The sequence below is a fragment of the Eretmochelys imbricata genome, chromosome 10 (genome assembly GCF_965152235.1).
Source record: "Eretmochelys imbricata isolate rEreImb1 chromosome 10, rEreImb1.hap1, whole genome shotgun sequence".
In the NCBI taxonomy this organism is placed as follows: domain Eukaryota; kingdom Metazoa; phylum Chordata; order Testudines; family Cheloniidae; genus Eretmochelys; species Eretmochelys imbricata.
In genome coordinates this window covers 59,236,245-59,250,731 of record NC_135581.1, presented here as the reverse complement: position 1 = coordinate 59,250,731, position 14,487 = coordinate 59,236,245, and the positions used below count along the sequence as shown (strand labels likewise).

Below are 14,487 nucleotides of genomic sequence, written 5' to 3'. Positions count from 1 at the left end.
AAAAATCAGAACAAATGTTATTGTAAGCAATTTTACAAAAGCTTTATTGATAGGGAAAATTATTTTTAATTTTAATCCCATTTTACAGTAAAGAAAATGATGTTTCATCAACCGAAGATAAAATCTTTATGAATCCTAGTTTGGGAATATCTGTTTCTCATTAAAGATAATTTTTTAAAAATTCTTCAGTACTTTCCCTCCCCCCCCCCTTTTTTTTTTTTTTTTTGGTATCAAGAGCTTTTCTAACTGTTGGGTATGCTTAAATGTATACATCTTGTGGAGCATGAATGGAGAAATATTTGAATGAAGATTACATCTGATATAATAGCTGGAGGTATAGTGCGCTTATTTAGAAAATATTTATTTTGAAGTTGAAACCAGTTATGTCTATTGATATTTCATATTCCTGTATATAGTAATAAATCCAGTTGTGAAATTTCATTAGAAATCAGATGGCTTTCTGCTATCAGCTGATATGAGGGATCCAGTTAGGCAGGACACAAAATGATTATTCTACCTTCGTTGATCCTGTAGATAGCTGAGTAATGATACTAGTATAGACAAATAAGAGATAAGAGTTAAATACTAGCTTATATCTAAATTTTGAAGTACCAAATTTAGCTGTTTTTTGCTTCTTCATCAATAAGAGATCCATACTGAGTAGATTAAACTATTTTTAATAGCACTATAGATTTTTTTAACTCGGGTTTATGTTCAGAAGCCTGGCATTTATTAAGGGGTGTGTGCGTGTGTGTAATAGTTGAGCTACATTTTAATTCACAAGCTTTATATGTTCAGCTTTTTGCACAGCATAACTTTTTGACTTTAGGACTGTAGAAATCTTGCACTTTGTCATAGGATGGTTGGTGAAGATATTTCTTCGATATTCTATTTTTTGCTAGAAATTTCTAAAACTTCTGAGGTGGCTGATATAGAATCAGCTGAGGAATTTGTATTATTTATCTACTGTAATTATGGATTTCTCTGAGTATATTACATGGTACTGCATTACATACCTCTTACTGAAATCCCTTGTGCATTAAACCAGTAAACACTCACCATTTCATTTAATTGACATGAACTAATTTTAATAACCCAGTATTGGTCACTGGTTATTAGACACCCTCCCCCCAATTGATGGAACTTCACTAATTGGTTCTAACAGAAAGATCATTGTAGATTAACAAGTGAGTGAACAAACATGAGAAACAGTGGAAACTACTGCATGACAAAACATGGTTTGCTCATGTATTTCCACATACAATTTAGTTTGAAGGATTCCTCATGTTTTACTGGTAAATACACTTCAATATATTTGCCAGATATAATAGTCTTAATAAAATGAGTGAGCTTTCATTAAAATCCTTTGCCAGGAAATATTTTTTCAAAAGTGGAGTGAGACTACAAGAGTTGAGAAACATTCTGTTAATGGATTAATGAAGAGAATGAGTTTCTTTTGTTGTTAGATTGATTCCCTTACACTATTGGATAGACGCAGAATAAAAGCTTGGCTATTGGTTGGTAGTTTCCTAGTATTTTGCCTTTCCTAAGGAATTAAGTAACTGCTCCATGCTTTCTTGCAAATTCTGTTTTCAGAGGGGTTCCATTATTTCCTGTGCTAGTACTCTTCTCTAGTGCATTTTATCCTGTCTTTATAGGAGAAATCTCACTGCTAGCCAATTGGGAGGAGAAATCTTGTTTCTGCACCCACTCTTGCTAACTTGGGTTGGATGGGTGTTTCCTCACTCTAAGCACCTCCAGTTGACTATCTCTTCCAGCTTCTATAGCCGTGTGCTGAGAAGTAATTTCGCGCCCCCCCCCCTCCCATTATTTTTCCTGACACACAGAAGGGTCATGATAGCCATGTCTTCACATAGTTTTTTCAACGGACTCTAAAAGCCAAAAAAGGAGAATGAAAAAGAAAAGGGTTTAGTTGTCTGTATTGTAATCATCTGCTGCAGCAGATCATTATAGATTTGGTTCTCAGGACATAGGAGTTATAACAGCATAGGCATGACAGACACATCCTGTTTTCCCCAGAAGGCTACAGAGGAGCTAATTCCTGTTAGCAGGGGCAGTGCTGCGTGATAATGGAGAAGGCCCAGCCACACCTCTGCCAAAAGTGTCCTTGATTCTCCCTCTCCCTTAAGGGTTATAGGTAAATCGAACATTTAATGAGGTTTTCCTGGAGGCTTAGCTGAGAGTGCTTGCCCAGCTATTTCTCCCCATCCCTTGTGCTGTGACTGTCACCAGCTGTTCCTTAGTTATCTGGCTCTGATTGAGGGGGAGATCTTGTCTACAGCTTACCCATCAATTCTTTCGTACCCCATGCTGCATATGAAGTGTGACTAATAATAATACTTAGCTCATTATATTGAGCTTTTCATCTTCACAAGAACTGGAGTTCAGCTTTCCAGTGTTTGTAATCCAAACCTTTCCTAAGGGCTTGGTGGGTGGGTGGGGGTGTGTGTGTGTGTGTGTGTAAGGCATTTCTGTAAGCACCTTGCAAGTAGAGCTGCTCTTTTTCTTACTTACGCAATCTATTCCCCTCCCCTACTATGCTTCGAATTGCCAGCTTTCCCCCAAACCCTGAACAATATAATTAAACATCAGTTAAAAGCATCCTAGAACCACCTACACACAAACAAATCACAACTGAACATTTCCTTATGATGCGTGAATTATTACCCATTAAGCAATCATATTTATTTGTTTTTTATTCAGGGTTGTAATCTGTTGCATGGGTGCAGTACAGACACAGGCTTTTATGAACTTTAGTTGCACTAGTACAGCTTACGCTGATGTAGATAAACTGATGTAACTAAATGGATTGGCCATGCAGGCACTGCTGCTTGCATTGGCACAAGCTGCATCGATTATAGTGCATTGCATTGTGGGTCAGTATATCAGAGTATATTGTGTACAGGCAATTTTCAGGGAAGATTGTGGGATGCCTCCTGAGAGCTCAAGGAATTGTGGTGTCAGGAATCAAACTTCCATGATCCATTCTACTCTATCCCAGAATCTACCTGATGCTGCCACTATTTCTAAACTGCTCTGTAAGCATGGAGGGGAGACAGATACCCCAGGGAGTTGACAGTCTCACTTTAACCTTTCTCCTTTCACCCCTCCTCATTTTTTTTTCTTGTATCTTTCTTGTATCATCTCTTATTTTTTAGATTGAAGACTCCCTGGGGATAGAGACTCTAAAATCCATATCGTCTATAAAATGTCTTGAGATTTTTGGCCGTTGTGGTTGTTTTGGTTTGTTTGTTTGTTTGTTTTTGTTTTTTCGCAAAAAAAAACAAAACAAAACAAAAAGAAACTTAAATTTTCTTGTAGAAAACAGACTGGTACATTACCAGCCCTACTATTCAGTTGTCTTCTGATAACAAATACCTCCATATTAAGCAGCACCAGAGCTGGCCGTAGCATTTTTGTGTGGGGATGAAATAAGTGTTTTGCACCGTCCTTTTAATTCTTGTCCACCATTGTCACACCAAGATGCAGTGCTATCAAAAGATTTTGGATAGGATTATTAGGATGATTCCAAATTTGATGTTCTTATTTAACATTGTGGTGGTGGGATCCCCAGGGTTCCATCCCTTTCCTATGCTGTGCTCGCCTTCAAAAAAGAAAAAAGGGGGGGGAGGAGTGGGTGTGAGGTTAACAACTTAATATTCTAAAAATAATATGGAGAGTCTTTCTACACCTGTAATTCCCCCAAAGGCAGAATCTGATCAGGACAGCTAGTGCTGTTTTGGTAGGGCTGTGTGTATTTTTTTGTTGAAAGAGAATTACCCTTTTATGTATGTTATGAACAGGTTTTACTTACCAGATGTTTCTCCTCCTACTAATTTTACTTGCCACAACTCACTTTTGAGAAATGCATGTAACATTTGCTAGGCACACATTGATTCTCTGCTGCTTGACCTAGTCTTACCTAGTCCAATAATTGCTGAAATGTATAATTAAGCATAAGGTGGACTGATACAGAGGCAAAATCAAACACATTTTTACACACCTTTTATTTCGATCACAAATTACATCTAATTCAGCCTCTGCTGTTCTGATAGCTTTGCTGTAACTGAAAAATGAGCATAATTCTGTACTCCTCAGTCAAACTAAAGTTCCATTAACTTCAGCTCTAGTCTACCATCCACAGAATTTGGTGGAAAACTCAGCCTTTTGTAAAAGTCTTCTCACAAGGACACGTGAAAATGTCTTGTGGGGAAGCAGTGGCAAGGAGGGTAGTTAGGGTGAAGGAAGAGAAGGAAAAAGCATTGTGGTGAGGGAGAACTCTTTAAGTATAAATGTCTGAAACTATGGATGGTAAGAATCTACTTTAGATGTAAAGGTTATTCTGATCTTAGCGCGCTGTATGGTGTCCAGATACTATAATGACTGGCTTTCTGTAAGTGTCAAGGTAGAATTGTTGTTGTCCCCTTACTGATTAAATTATTTTTGTTGTGGTGCAGACTAACGTTTTCTCCAGTTCTTAGCAATCAGGTTTTAGCTTTCCATAACTGAACTTTGGAGATCACCTTACCACTGAAAAAGGACATGTCACTTAATTATTTTACTTTTCAAATACTAACCGTATTAGGCATGACTCCGCATTATTCTGTTTAGTTGTTAGCACTGTTTCCACTTTAGTGACTAGGAAGCGTGAGAGCACATGGAGAGGCTATTTGAGAAAGTCTAATGGTAAGTAGTTTAATGCAGTTTCTCTCTGTGGATTTGCTTTTTTTGAGGTAAATAACAAGGCATTGACTTGAACTGAAATGGCAATGTTATGTGCATTATTCTGCAGTAGTTTTTAAAATTTATTTGAGAGGGGAAAGGCGTAGATACTATTATCTATAAATGCTAAATGGCTTCGATTCTGGCTACAGAGTGAGCTTTCTGACTTTCAGAAAGTTGTCCCCATGGTATTATTGTTCTGTGAATGCATGGAGCTTGATGATCTTTTCCTTATTTTGAATTAATTTAATTGCAAAGTAATATGTTTCAGGCCCCATATTTATTTGTTTGAGATTGTTGTGAACACAGAAATTGCCATACCTGAACACCGTATGATGCTTTGGGAAGTTGTAAAGTCCTAGGCTTGTCTACACTTACAGCTGCACTGCTGTAGTGCTTAGTGAAGTACTGCCTACACCAATGGAAGAGCTTCTTCCATCGGCATAGGTACTCCACCTCCCAAGAAGGTGGTAGCTATGTCAATGGGAGAACCCCTGCTATCAACATAGCGCTGTCTACAGTGACTGGGTTAGGTCAGTATAACTATGTCGCTCAAAGGTGTGGAAAATCCACACCCCTGCGCGACATAGTTATACCGACATAAGTTCCTAGTGTAGACCAAGCTCCCATAACAATTATGCAGTATCATGTCTATGGAAGAACGTTTTCCTGTCTCCAGGCAATTATTGCTGACTTGCGTCTTGGAGCATGAAAGTTAACATCTCTGAATAGATATTTAGCTTAAGTGGTTTACCTGCATTTATATAAGCATTTGATTTTATTTGTAAAAAAATAAACACTTTACCTCAATACCATGTGGCATAGAGTCCTACAGGTTAATTATGAAAAGTGGAGGGAAATCTTTTTACCAGATTTAACTTTTGCTGCATTTAAACTTTAATTGCACTACTGCTGGCAGTTAGTCACTTGACTTTTAGTCTTGAGTTGTAGTGTAATTATACAAAAATGCACTTGTTATGAAGTTTTTTCTCAAAGATTACCTTTTTCATAGAGTTAGCTGACAGTATCTGTGGTGGTATCTCATGGTTTGTGGCTGGAATGTGCAAAAATGCACTTCTCCAAAAGCAGGATGTTTATAATGCTAATAACTGGTCACTAACATAAATGACAATATTTGGTGCTTGTCTTCTTCCAACGGATAGCTGAAAACAAAATGTGTTCCCTTTGTCAAATCATTTTATAGAGTACATAGCAGTTTTTGTTTTGTGTATTGGTGTGAACGCTTTGCATTACATAATTTTTCATCTGGTGACTGTAAATCCATGAGATTGGTAGTCACTTAAAATAAAACAAATCCAACTCCTCCATTAAGAGCATTAGGACATTTGGACAATGTAGATCTACTTTTTTTTTTTGGTAGTTTTAGCTTGATTTTCATTAATGGTCATGTTGCAGCATTTTATCTAGTGTGGTTTTTTTCACAACTAAGTACAGAACCACAGTCCCTGATTAATTTTTTGTCCTGCTTTGTCCTTTATCTCTGCCTGCTTCCTATTGTTTAACAGTTGCTTTGTGTAAGGTACGAGCTTCGTACGTGGACTTTGATGTGGCAAAATGAATAATGTTGTCATTGATCTTAGCCTGAGTGGAATATGCTTCCTCAGACACAAGCTTTTAGCTTCAGGTTGTTCTGTTCTTGCACGCTATGCCTAGACTGCAACATAAAGTCAGTTGCTCCACTATAAACAGCACTCTATTAATATGCACAACATGACCATTTTCAGTAGAAGGTTATTAGAATGCTAGTTTGTATCCTCCAGTGAATGAAATGATGTGTGATTATGAAGTCATCAGGCATGGACCAGTAAGACTCGAGAGAGCCTCCCCCCTCTGAGGTCCTTAGGGTGCCATTGATTGGTGACCATGTGTTTGTGCCCAATAGACTGTGAAATGGTGTGTTGCTACACGGCTGTGTTGCACCTGCGCCCCACCGAGGTGATTGATTGGTTTGGTCATGTGGAATGTTCCCATCTGGTCTTCAGTAATGTGGTTTTTTTTTTTTTTCATCTGCGAATAGCAAGTGCTGGCTGGGTAGTTACAGCAAGCAGTTGCAAGAGACAAGGAAGTCTTTTCCTCTAAAGCAAACTAGGATTTCAAGACATATTTTATCTTCTTTGCATTTATTTCATAAGACCAATTATTTTGTACTCTGTGTATTTTTGTGTGTGGTTTTTAGAAGGCCTTGCAGTCTTTAAGACACAATTGAAATGAAAAATCTTACCTTTTTATTCTGACATGAAACTCCTGTAATAATTTAAAAAATCTTAATGATTGTAATTGGATTATCAAAGTAGTGATGAATTTTTAAGACCTCATTTAACCTAAAAAATATAGCAGTTTATTTATTGAAAACTACTGATGTTGCAGTTTAAATGCCAAGAAATTATTTATTAGTTCCCTTTTTTAAAAAGATTCTATAGTTACATTGGGCGGTCTTGTTTGATATTTCTTAATCTCAGTCCTTTTTCATAATTGATCTATTCATTCCACTTAATGACTAATTACATATCAGAGCACATCATCAGCAGCATTCATCATTGTAGAATGTAATAATCAATGACATTTCAACAAAGGGAAAAAATAAATATGCAAATAAGAACTCATTAACATTTGCATGAGCTGTTTGAATAATCACGTTGCTGACAAGGCTGTAATTAACAGAAATTGATGCTGAGTTCAGTATTTGATAGTGTGTTTTCTCAGCGTTTTATTGTTGTCACTGCGGGGGCTGGAATGAAGTTCTGCTCTACTTGTACCTTGACTCTGGCTTGATGTGATGGGTTGTGCCAGGTACCAGAGGCTTCTGGGAGTCCTTAATTCATCTATGACCTACACTTAATGCATATAAAGATACTTTATTTAAATTGCCTTATTGTTAATGAAGCACTGTTCTATTTTTTTTTAAACCTAATTATGCAACAACTGTAGGGAAAAAACAAACATGAAAATTAGAAATGATTCAGGTTTTTTTAAAACTGAAATGTTTTACATGAATTAGGTGCTTTGAGGCTTTAAGATTTTTATTTGAATGCAGATCAGGATATTGATGCAGATTTTTTTTTAAATCTGTCACTGTGGTTCAGTGTCAAAGTTTGAGCTTTATTGTAATCGAAAATCACTTGCTTAGGAAAAATTTGTGTAATTATAAAAGGTACTGTATTGATTTTTTTTTTTATTGCAACTTCATTCCCCTACTTTCTTTCTCCTTTTCCTGCACTGTTTCCTGTTTTTTTGTCATGGATATTAACTGAAATGCACAAAACACAATCAAGCTGTTTATATAGTTTTTTGGATGACTGCAAGTGCTGATTATAACAAGTTTAAGGAATTTCCTTTGTTGAATGTGTACCCATGCCATATGGCTCAACATGGAACATTAACTTGACAGGGATAATGGATTGTGGTATATGGAGACAATTTTGCCTGCAGGTTCACTATAACTCATTGTGGTTGGGGATCACAAGTTTATAATATAGCATGCAGCAAACATCCAGATGGATTTACTTTACATAAAAGAGTTGCATTTCTTTTTATTTCCTCCCTGTAATTGGAAAACAAGACATATTCTTAAAGAAATAAAAGTAGTAAACAAAGAATGGGATGGATTATTCAAAGAAGAAATGTCTCAGTGAAACTGTGTGGAAGGGTTATTTCTGGATATACAGAAACATTACCTAAAGTCACAACTTACGTAGGTGTAAATTGATCATTATCTTTCAGAACAAATACTCAAATGATTTATGCACAAGTATATCCTAATTTATATCCTAACTGTTGAACTACATCATTGTGCTCCAAGCTTTGCAAAGTTAAAGTGGAAAATGCTAGTTAAAACAAACTCCTTTTTTTTTTCTAAGTGTAATAAATTATGCACTATAAAAAGAAATAGTGACTTTTCTGACACTTCAGTAGTACTTCTATAGCACATATAAAAGGTGAACTAACTCCTTCTCATACTGTATGGAACCAAAATATTATTTTTTCTTAAAATGTTATATTCTAGAGTAGTCTGAGTGGTATAAGATACATAACTGCCTATACTTGAGCGTTGTGTTTTAAATGTTGTTCCAGTCTAATGGGAAGTATTAAAAAGGCCCCAATTTTGCAGACCATTATGTGTGTGGGTGACTTCAAGAATGAGCAGTCCCATTAAGCATGTATGTAAGTGTTTGCAGGATAAGGCCCTTATATCCATATTTAGGATTTTAAAGAGTTGGCCTGATTTTTGGTGTGGTGGTGAACCCTTGCCATTCCCAATGACACTAGTGGAAGTTGGGGTTGCTCAGCACTTAACGAAAGTCAGACCTCTTGTAGGAGTCCAAATATGAATTTAGGAGTTTAAGTTAAAGCATCAACATTTGCTGAATGTTGTCCTTTCTTAAAAAAAAACCCCACCACCACCAATAAACTGGCTTTGCTCAAACAAGGTAATTGTGTCTGTTCTTTCTATAAACAGTTTTCACAAGTGGCAGGACTTTTTTTTTTTTTTAATTCTTTTTAAGGTAAGCGAAGGAGTAGGGAAGAGAGATCGTGTTGGTGGAAGAGTGATGTAGTCACAAGGGAAGAGAGATCGTGTTGGTGGAAGACTGATGTAGTCACAAGGGCCCTAATTCAGCAAATCATTGAGGCACCTGCTTAAATTGCATTGAGGTCAATGAGACTTAAATGCATGACTAAGGCGAAGCATGTGTTTAAATGCTCTGCTGAATTGGATCCTAAATCATGTATGGCATGGGAGTTTGTCTAAATAAAATTGTTCATATACAAAACATGAAAATGTTAAACTTTGAACTGGTTTGTATCTGCTTTAAAATGCTTAGTAGACATCAGCTGCAATAGTCTAGAGTGCCACTTATCTGTCACATAATTCAGTGTAATTTTATTCTAAGTTTTGGGTAGGGCAGCTTTTTAGAATTTGTGAGTTATAATATTTTGATAGAAATTAGAAAAAACATACACTTTACTCTGATTCCACTTACTGGTGAACCTCATTAAAATATGTATGAGCTTGGTTGTGCGGTTCTGACCCAAGCAAATCTAATGACCCTGGAAGTCCAGAATTGGATCCTGTGTGTCACTTTGCACATCTTATTTAAAATATAAAAGCTTAAATGGAAATAGAAATTCAGAATTCCAAAATAGCTAATGGGTTGTAAAGGGTGCTTGAAAACCCCTACATTCAGTGCCTATATTAAGAGCTGCGTCAATTGTTTGCGAAGTTGACTTCAGTTTTATCTTAGAAGAAGATAACCGAGAAATGTTAATTTCATAATTCAATCAAAAAGCCTTAATTTTTCCAGAGTGGTCTGACATGAAGAACCTGGATATACTGCTACCCTTATGCCCTACTTCTTTTCCACAAGCTTCATAGGTTTTCATTTGAACTTCAGTAAACATAAATGTCATGATCTTGATTTATCAGCATTTCAAAGGACAATGAGTTTAAAAAGATTCTATATTTCTGAAGAGAAGAAAAAAGAAGAACTAACTGTTGACCTATCAATACCCTGTGTTAAATGTACAGTAGGTTCTCAAACCTTTTCACGCTTAGTTTGGACCACATCTTAATAGAGAATGTATCTTGAGGATCATTCCCTATGCCATTGGTGATAGAATAGGATCTCTGTGCAGAGCTGTAACGGGGAGAGGGGAGAAGAGAGGCAGCTGCTCAGGGCACAGAGCCGGTGGGAGCGGTGTCAGTGCCCCTGCAGGATTGGACCTAGCAGTGTTGACCAGAGTCCATAGGTGTAGTCCATAGGGCATTGCCCCCACTCCCCTCCTGCCCCAAACAAAACCAAAAAACCCCCAGAGGTTTTGTGATTTGCAGTTGGAGAAAAGGAGAGTCAGTACCACTTGAACGCCAACTCTACTAACCGTGGTAGACCATGGATCATAGTTTGAGAATCATTAGAATAGGGAATCTTGCAACAATGTTTTAGCAGGCTTCAGCAATAAAATAATCTGAGTCTGTAGAATATTTTAAGCTATTTACAGGTGAAGAGCAAAAAAAATTGTTTTGATAGGTGAGTATCAGTATCAAAGAGCCATTTAAAAATATTTGGAACAAGCTGATACAGACTCATAGAAATGTAGAGATCAAAGATACCTTGAGAGGTCACTTAATCCAGCCCACTGTGCTGAGGCAAGACTCAATATACCCGGACCATCCCTGTTCTTAAAAATCTCCAGTGAGACGGATTCCACAGCCTCCCTTGAAACCCTGTTTTTGTGCCTAACTGCCCTATAGTTAGAAAGTTTTTCCTAATAGCTAACCTAAATCTCCCTTACTGCAGAGTAAACCCATTGCTGCTTGGCCTACTTCAATAAACATGGAGAACAGTTGATCTCCGTTCTCTTGAGATATTTGAAGACTGTTATCAAGTCCCCTCTCTTCCTTTCTCAAGACTAAATATGCCCAGTTTTTTTAACCTTTCCTCATAGGTCAGCTTTTCTAAACCTATCACTTTTGTTGCTCTCCCCTGGGCTCTGTCCAATTTGTCCACATCTTTCCTAAAGTGTGGCACCCAGGATTGGACAGAGTACTCCAGCAAGGCCTCACCAATGCTGAGTTGAGCAGGACAATTATCTTCTGTGTCTTACATAGAACACTTCGGTTAATACACCCCAGAATGATACTGGCCTTCTTAGCAACTGCATTACATTGTTGATTCATATTTGATTTGTGATCATCCACTATAAATTTTTAGCAGTACTGTCGCCTAATCAGTTATTCCCCATTTTGTAGTTGTGCATTTGTTTTTCTTAAGTGTAGCACTTTGCTCTTTATTGAATTTCATTTTGTGGATTTCTGTCCTCCAAATTGCTTGCAACCCCTTCCAGCTTGGCGTCATCCTTGAATTTTATAAGCATATTCTCCACTCAATTATCCAAGTCATTAATGAAAATGTTGACTAGTACCAGACCCAGCACTGACCCCTGCAGCACCCTACTAGATACGTCTCCCCATTTCGACAGCGAATCATTGATAACTTCTCGTTAGATATGTCTACGCTGCAAACTTCTTACGGTAGTTTGTACAGTACATACACAGCTAACCTCCCTCTAACATGGGTATAAATTAGGTTGCCAACATTGTATTTCAAAAATAAGGGACTGTTCTCTTATTACCGCCACCCCAACCTTCCTCCCGATATTCTTTATTATTTATTATTATAATTAATAATAATTAATAAGCAGTACTTACCTACATTTGCCAGGGCTATTTCTTGCTGCTTTTGCAGCACTCAGCAACTCTTGGTCTTTTTGTACGGAGGTGACAAAATAAGGGATGTCCCTTATAATAAGGGACTGTTGGCAACCCTAGTACAAATAGCAGTGTAGACTGTGAGGCACTGCTTAGGTGAGCAGAGCAAAGATATTTCTGAAGTCTGTGGGTGTGTACTTGAATGTATATGCTATACAGCTCTCTATAGCCCAAACAGTACCTCATCCGTCTTTAATGCTATTTTTTGCAGTGTAGTGTCCCGCTGCCTCCCTGCTGCTTGAGCCTTCCCCCACGACAGGGAAGGACCCTGGCAGCAGAGCAAGTTTTTGCCAGCTCCCTGCTTCTGGAACCTACTCTGCTGCAGGGAAAGATTATAGCAGTGGGAAAGACGCTGGCAGGGCAGAGTCTTTCCTCACTGCAGTGAAAGACTCCAGCAGTGGGGAGCTGCAGCAGCCTTTCCCTGCTGCCTCCCCCTGCCGGAGTCTTTCACTGACGTGTGTAATTACACACTGCAGCATGAACACAGGTTTATTTTCACTGTAGCATATAGCTACACATACCCTACACACTGACAACACTCATAAGCAGCAGGTATAATGGACCAGGGGAAGCTAAGCCTCCCCAAACAGGTTACAGTGCCTGCCACCTTCAGAATGCCACCTCCGAAAGACCACTCGGGCTGTGGCCCCACCCATGCTCCGCCCCGTGGCCTTACTCATGCATTCCCTCTTCTCCCAAGGCCCTGCCATCGCTCTACCTTTTTCCTCAAAGCCCCCCGCCACTTGTGCTTCTCTGCCCCTTCCCCCGCGGTTCCCCACACCTGCCACTCATGCTTTTCTGCCTCTTCCCCTGCACTTCTGCCCCTTCCCCATGGAGATTGCTCTGAGCAAATACATCCACAAAATAACATGAAAATTTCTCCTGGAGAGAGACTGGTTTCCAGTGGTGAATGGAAGCAACTCCGATTAGCCAGGTTATCCACTAGCATGATCCATTTTGCTCTGTCAGGTTTTGTAAATGCTTTATTGACAGTGATGATACTTTTTTTTTTTCCCCCCTTTCCTCCTGCAGAGCTGCACTGTTCTCGCCGGCTCCTCTCTCACTACATCTGTAAACCATGGTGACCTGTGGGAGAGCATTTAGTACCCACTATATTGATTATCCAGATAAGAGAATAAAATCCTACTAAGCCATCAGTGGAGTGGCCTGTTGTACAGATTGACTCTGAAGAATAACACATGGAAATACATAAGTTCCATTAGCCTGTAAAGGCAGACCATTAAAACAAACTTCTTGCCTTAATGGGTATGTGTGATCTCAAACTAAAGAAGGCAGGAGGCTTAGGTGTAAAGAATAACATGTATCTCATCTGTGTCATGTATATCATTGTCACAGGCTTCCAATAATATTTTTTAGAAGATTGATATGAATTGAAAGGAGTTTTGTTGAAAGAGGAAGTCATCTGTTTGGGGTATTGTAGTAGTATTTAGGGAATGGTTTTGTGTCTCAGTTGGGTTGGTAGGAAAGGAATCCACTGTAATGATTGGTTGGCTACTTCTGTGTTTGGTGTGGGTTGTTTTTCAAGAAAGAAATTTTTTTTCATTTCAGAAAAGCAGTCCTGGCTTTGTTCTGGCTTGGTATGGGAGAGCAGAATCTTCAGAAATGAAGAGTCTTCAGAAATGGTTTGATTTCTAGGTGTGTGGGTTGTTTGACCTTCAGCAGTCGTTAGAATAGATTGAAACAGGAAGGGGAGCTCTCACCACAACACCAGCAGAGAAGAAGGGGAGCTATCACTATACTTAGGGCACTACCAAATTCACGGCCATGAAAAACACATCATGTACCATGAAATCTGATCTTTTGTGTACTTTTATCCTGTACTATACAGATTTCATGGGGGGAGACCAGCGTTTCTTAAATTGGGGGTCCTGACCCAAAAGGGAGTCGCAGGGGGGTGGTCACAAGGTTATTTTAGGGGGTCACATTTTAAACTAAGGGCTTGGGGGAAGCCGACAGGTGCAGAGCAGCACGTGGTTTGGACATCCCATAGGGGAGGATCTATAAATGGAGATTCCCTATGTCCTAATGAGGAGGAGAGGATGGAAGATGATAAAATTGTATTGTATTGTACAGGTAGGATCTCATGAAAAACAGTCAAATGAAAAAAGTCCGATTCAATTACATCATATAATGGCAGGCAGCTAAAAATTGACAAGTTTTTAAAATGCTTATATACCAATGCTAGAAGACTAAATAATAAGATGGGTGAACTAGAGTGCCTTGTATTAAATGAGGATATTGATATACTAGGCATCACAGAAACTTGATGGAATGAGGATAATCAATGGGACACAGTAATACCAGAGTACAAAATATATCGGAAGGACAGAACAGGTCGTGCTGTGGGGGGAATGGCACTATATGTGAAAGAAAGCGTAGAATCAAATTAATTAAGAAAAAACCAGACTGTCCCATAGAATCTCTATGGATAGTAATTC

The 14,487-nt window shown here is 38.4% G+C and overlaps 1 protein-coding gene across 6 annotated transcripts in view; it reads left to right on the top strand.

Annotated features, from left to right (window-relative positions):
- The window catches only part of TCF12 (transcription factor 12), a 286,435-nt gene that overhangs the window by 143,786 nt on the left and 128,162 nt on the right, over positions 1-14,487 (top strand). The window lies entirely within an intron of this gene.